The sequence below is a fragment of the Triticum aestivum genome, chromosome 7A, assembly GCF_018294505.1.
Source record: "Triticum aestivum cultivar Chinese Spring chromosome 7A, IWGSC CS RefSeq v2.1, whole genome shotgun sequence".
Lineage (NCBI taxonomy): Eukaryota > Viridiplantae > Streptophyta > Magnoliopsida > Poales > Poaceae > Triticum > Triticum aestivum.
In genome coordinates, this window is record NC_057812.1 from 647,923,103 (window position 1) to 647,929,316 (window position 6,214).

The 6,214-nt window shown below is 42.3% G+C and overlaps 1 long non-coding RNA gene across 7 annotated transcripts; it reads left to right on the top strand.

The window, feature by feature from the left end:
- The first annotated feature begins 274 nt into the window (after positions 1-274).
- Positions 275-5,752, top strand: LOC123148944 (uncharacterized). 7 transcript variants are annotated; one of them, XR_006474258.1, is made up of 7 exons: positions 275-1,564; positions 2,026-2,197; positions 3,051-3,164; positions 3,540-3,546; positions 3,979-4,158; positions 4,948-5,050; positions 5,491-5,752. It is a non-coding gene; the product is annotated as an uncharacterized lncRNA (long non-coding RNA). The 7 variants fall into 7 exon arrangements; XR_006474255.1 differs by having other exon boundaries at positions 3,540-4,158; XR_006474253.1 differs by lacking the exon at positions 3,540-3,546.
- Positions 5,753-6,214: the final 462 nt, after the last annotated feature.

The window sequence follows — 6,214 nt, forward strand, 5'->3', positions numbered from 1 at the left end:
CTTCATCTATTGTTAGGGATTTTTCACAATTTTTGGCAAAAGTTTTCAAGTTTATGAATTTTTATACATAATTTGAAATTCCAAAATTGTTGCCAGAGTTCAAGAAATGGTTAGTTCATAAGAAAATGTTCATGTTGATTTATAATGAATAAAATTGCAAATTGCATTGAACATACAAAGGATGAAGGGGGTGCTAGGCAGGCTCACGCTATCCACGTGTCGCTATGAATAGTCCATGAGCGAGCGGCCCGCATCGCCCCCACCCCCACCACGAGCCATCAGCCCGCATCTCCGCTCGCACACCAGGCGCCGCTCCCCCGCTCCCCCGCTCCAACCGCCTCTCCTCCGCTCCCCTCCCCTCTCACGAACCCTAGTGCCGCCACACCCCGTGCAGCGGCCGCATCCCTTCCCGCTCTCCACTCGCCGCGCAGCCGCCGCATCCCTGCCCGCTCTCCACCCACCTCAGTCGCCCCCTCCCACACCTCTCCTCTGCCCCGAGACCCCCAGCCACACAACCCCAACTCCGGCGGTCTCCTCTCCCTCCAGCGCCGCCGCTCTACCCTCTTCCGTGACCCTCACCTTCCTTCCTCTTCAAAGGAAGGGATGGGAAGGGAAGGGGAGGGGAGGCCCCAGATCAAGCGGAGCGACACAGCGGCACCGGCACGGGTGCGCCGTCGTCTACCTGGTCCTCGAACCGGCCGTTCCCCTACTGACCATGGCCTCCTCCCCCTCTCTCTGTATCTCCCACACGGCGGCGCGGTGCAACCGGCGACGATGGCTTTCTGGCAGGCACGCCACTTCCTGTTTTGCGGCGTGTGCGGCACCCTCCTCGACTTCAACTCCCAAGCATCCTTGTGTGTTGTGTCTGAAAATCCCGTGGCTAATGCAAGACATGCCCCTTGTTTTCTCAAAATCAATGAATGGTTCCAGGCAAATAACTAGGTCTGCAAGAATAATTTTATACGTTCAATGCTCATTCAGTTTGGTGCTTGTTTGAATGTTTCTCCATTAAGCTTTCTTAGACTCCTCGAATTCAACTGAGCCAGCGGTTATGAATTCACAGTATACTTGATATACTCCTCAAATTCAACTGAGCCCGCGGTTATGAATTCACAGTATACTTGATATAGGGCAATATCGATGTCTTCTGAACCTTTAGATCAGTATTTCAAAAGAGCATCAACAGAGTGAGAGTTCATTTCTTTAGAGCATTTGTTATAATCCACCATTTTGTATTTGCCAATTGCCATCAACTGAGTGGAAGTTCATTTCTTTAGAGCATTTGTTATAATCCACCATTTTGTATTTGCCAATTGCCTTAATTTTTCTCTATCCACTAGGCCCTCGGCATTCTTAGAAGGTCGTCTCATAATTTCTGTGATTCTTCCCTCTATAGATGGCTTAAAATGGAGGCTTGCATGCCCAAGGCAGGTGGTTAAGGCCCTCTTTAGTTGGTGTGGTAGTGGTGAGTGGAATGCACGATGCAGCAGCCTGGAGAAGTGGCCAACACGGCTTAGGAAGCGCCCCACCTGTGAAGCGATACATCTGATGCCAACATACCAAGGTGAGCATCGCCTACTTCCCCACTCTGTATATATGCAGGCCTGTGTGATTTACTCTGCTTCTTCCTCCCCTTTTAATTAATTAATCTCTTACTGAGCAGAGCATGCTCTTTAGGTTGTTAGCACAAATGATATAGTTGAATTAGTCTTCTTTTACTGGTGGTTTTTGGTAATGACTTACTATGCTTCACATATTTCGAAAAGACTATGCATTTACATTTCTGCTGTCAAAGAAACACGTTCTTAAGGTAACTGCAGGCAAACCAACAGATTCGACTTCCGTTGTGCACATGTTGTTTTATTGAATGTCACACCTACTTTCTGCAAGATATGACTTTGCCGGTCTCAAGTATTACTTTCACTTATTCGATGGTGTTCATATAGCACATTGGTTTATGGCAATGTTTGGTGTAATTTCGTAGCATCCTTACAATTTTGTTTGTTCATCTGGACATCCATGTAGGGACTTGAACTCATGGACAAGGCATCATCCTTATTGCAAGATATAATCCTGGCCGGCGGAAGTACAGTGACACAAAGAACCCGGGCGTCGTCTGCTTCCTGCATCGGCAAGCAAGCGGCGGAGCTTCCAACGGGCAGAAATGCATGCGTGTTGGACTTATGACACAACTGAAGTATGTAACTGTATTTTGTTATTCCATCTCTTTCTTATTTTGTTATGTGCTTATACTTCAGACATAGGTTAGGGACCTAGAATACATCATGTGCGGTTACCATCAAAGTTGTAGTTGTAGGTTATAGTTACAATCCTTCAGAAATAATCACGAGTTGGCCTATCATTGTTGTCAGGAACGCACATTATTGCCCTTATTGTGTACGTTCATTTTTCCTTAAAAAAAGGTAATGCACACGACACGATAGGGATACATCATGCACAACATCGGAAAATGCTACATAAAGGAGGAGAGTCTTACAATACATCTTGCTAAATTATGGTGTGTCTCTATAGTACCCAAGGGTCCAAGAGAGTCTTACAATAAAATGCTACATATAACTAAAAGAGGAGAGTCCCTGCTGTGAGTAGCAAGTCAATTTCTACCAGGGAAAACTAATAAATTCATTTTTTTTTTCAATGCTAAATTTACTCGAAGATTATATTTCTGTATTTCCAATATGGTGTGGAATGAGCGTACTATAATAATTATGGATAACTTGTCGCTTCTGACAAAGTGCTCCACACACGACAATGTCGGGACGATAACTACATGACCGAGGGATCCAGCGGCCGCTGCTGGGCTGGGCTCGAGATTCCTCGGCTGGATTTAATCATCGTGCACGAGTCGTCCAAACTCTATCGTCCCCGTAGCACTGCTCCAAGCTAATAGTCTGAGTGTGTGTCTTCTTCATTTTTACGTTCATCAGTTTGTACCTTTTTTTTTAAATATTCAATATATTTGACAGTAGGTCTGGTTTTGCCTATCTTTCCTTGATGTTGCCTCCAAATTGATTTCTTTTTTTTCTTTCAAGCTACAACAGTGAGTTCACCTAAGTATCTTGATGTGTCCTCGTATATGTTTGGCTTTTTGTTGGAATGTTGTTGGTTGTCCTCTGAAGCGACACTTCTGATGCCAACATACCAAGGTGAGCTTCACCTACTTCCCCACTCTGTATATATGCAAGCCTGTGTGATGTACTCTGCTTCTTCCTCCCCTTTTAATTAATTAATCTCTTACTAAGCAGAGCATGCTCTTTAGGTTAATAGCACAAACGATATAGTTGAATTAGTCTTCTTTTACTGGTGGTTTTTGGTAACGACTTACTATGCTTCACATATTTGGAAAAGCCTATGTAATTACGTTTCTGCTGTCAGATTGTATACCATGTAAATTACAGGAGCACAATGTACCTTTGCCTTCAAATACGAAATTACTTGCGAGCAACTGAATGCCATCTAAAATTCATAGCTACAAAAGAAAGGCCTTGATATGCAAATAACTCTCATTTTAAATCGTGTAGAGTGCAGGTACCAACTTGTCCTGCTTCAATGATCTGTGGCTCCGAAGGGAATTTACTACTAGGAACATATGCAATGTTTGGTTATCTATGTCCATCTAACTGTCAAAAACATCTGTGGAATGCAAAATGGACTGTGTAATACTTCTTGAAGAGGCAATGCTTGTTATCTGTATGCAAGTTTCTAACCGCATTAGCAGGAAAAAGTTTGGTTTCTGTTAGTGTAATCTTCAATATATCATTTTTGCTGCTTGGAACCGGACCTTCGATCTTCTGTTCCGCATGATATTTATTCTCCGGTGAAGTAGTAAAATAAATGCATAGTCTGCCGGCCCTCGCTAAGAGCCCAGCTGATTTAAAATGTGCCAGTGTGCTCCTTCTATATCTACATGTGATGCACATTTATGCCTGACCAATCCATTGGATTGAATTTGTACTGCAGGTTTTACTAAAAAAATCCATTACCATCACAAGTTGTATGTGGCACAGGTGCTTATTTAGGCAATGCGTAGTCTTAATGTGAGGAGGTGCCGAGATACACGAGGGGTTGGAGCAGGACTGCAGGAGGAGGCGAGGATATGTTTTGTTTCAGATCCACCTGATTAATCCCAAATTTTGCAAGGTCTGCTTCTTATGCAGAGCTTTCTTTTGATGAGCAGCCTAGCCAATTAATTACAGTTAGTCCTTTTAGTTAGATTTAGTATTAGGTGAATTATTTGCTTTTGTGTCGATGAACAAATGAGTCTTATTTATTTTTGCTTTAGATTATTATCGTTTTCGATGTTGGTTTGAAGTTAAAAGTGAGAAATAGATTAGGTGACAGGGATATTGTGTGACAAACTTTTATTTTGTCTTGTGTTTAATCCTATTTAGCTTTTGTAGATAACTCTATGATAGCATCTGTACTGACAACAGTTAGATCGTGTATGTCGTAGAATGTTGAGTGCTTGAATTAACTTGATGACCACAATAATTTGTATAGCCGGAAGAAATAGTGATTATATTCGAATCACCTCCTTTTAGCTAAGAGTAGTAGGCAATCTCACTTTAGCTAAGAGGGGCAGGCAAGTGTGAGTCAAATAAAAGGAATGCAAGAACTCAAATTTAGCCTGATAGACGGTTATTTAAATAATTCTGTTTTACTTTATGGGAATTGCACAATGTAGATATTCATAGTGGAATGGGCTTCTTTTCTTCCATAATGTATTTCATGAGCATGGTCTCCAACTCCTCATCTTGAAACATTAGTTTGGAGATTTCTAGAGAAAATAAAATTCTTGTAATAATTTCAGATTTTACATGATCAGTAGAGTAGGAAGGCTTTCAAGAATTCGTAAGATAGTTTTGAACTCTTCTCAAACTGAAAGGATCATATACTGACGCAAACAATTTATGTATTGTTTTGTGCCAGTTTGGATTACTCTGAGCAATTCTCTCCGGAGTTGAGAGTACTCTGAGCACTGCCCATAGCGCGCCACGACGACTGTTTGCACATCAGGAGCCTCGCGACGCAGGTCATCTCTCTATCTTCTCCTCCTCCAGCTTCCCTCCCTTCAGGTCTCATTGTAGCCTTTATGTGCGAGAGGCTTGATTATGGGCATAAGCAGAACAGTTTTCCATTTCATTGGTGCGTGCGCAAGAGCAATGAACTCGGAAGGGTTTCTTTTCTAATGTGATTTGCTTCATTCCTAAACATAGCTCATCGTCTGTGCCCTCTTTTTGGTCCATGACATGGATATTCCTATTGAAACAAAGGTCTGGAATTCACAGTTTGATGGATTGGTAGTCGTTACAGTATTCCTCGTTTTCCTGTTTGCCTGGTCTCCCATTGCTATGTTGGATGAAGTTTTACTATGAGAAGTTACATGCATGAGGCATGATAGATGCATTCCTCATATTCTTTCTATCTGCTAACTTTGACTTCCTTTTTTCTCATACATTGCTCCTTCTATAGTCCTCATATGACCACATCCTCAGAAGACAATAACAAGTCTGCTTATTCATGCATGCACACCCTCAGAAGACCACAATCGGCCTGAGAAATCTTCTCTGCTCAAACTATGTATGATTATCTACATGAGGCATCTCTGCCTATGTTGCTTGCTTTTTGAAAGCATTGTAAATGGCTATCAAAACTTCTTATAACGCTATGTATCAGCATCGTACCTAAGTATATATTTCCTTGTGACTAAATATTCTGACGAGCTTGCTTCGAATGCTTGTTTTGCTCTCCGCCCTTTGCGCCATTGACGCAACGGGTCATCTAGTAAGTATTCAAATTAGGAAAAACTACATGCTCACGGATGCACCCGCTGGCCTAGTCTAGCACACTCCTCTCAACCCGTATTTTTTTGACTATGAATAAATGGACCTAACTATTCTAAGCATGTGGACATGCCCATATTAGGCATCCATTCCAGGTTTGAATGAATTCTGACACCATTCACATGTTGTAACATGTCCGGCCATTTATCGGCCTTTTTTCACCGTGAAAACTCAAAAAAATGCAAAACTTGTTAAAAACCCAAACAATTTGACATGACACCTTGAATTGGTCATGGGCCCTGAAAATAAATTGGGGCCATTTCAAAGGTGTCAAAAAACAATGTGCTCTCATACGGAGCCTTCTGACCACCCCGGACACCCACCGTTGTACATCGTCTAGTTTCAAACATTTT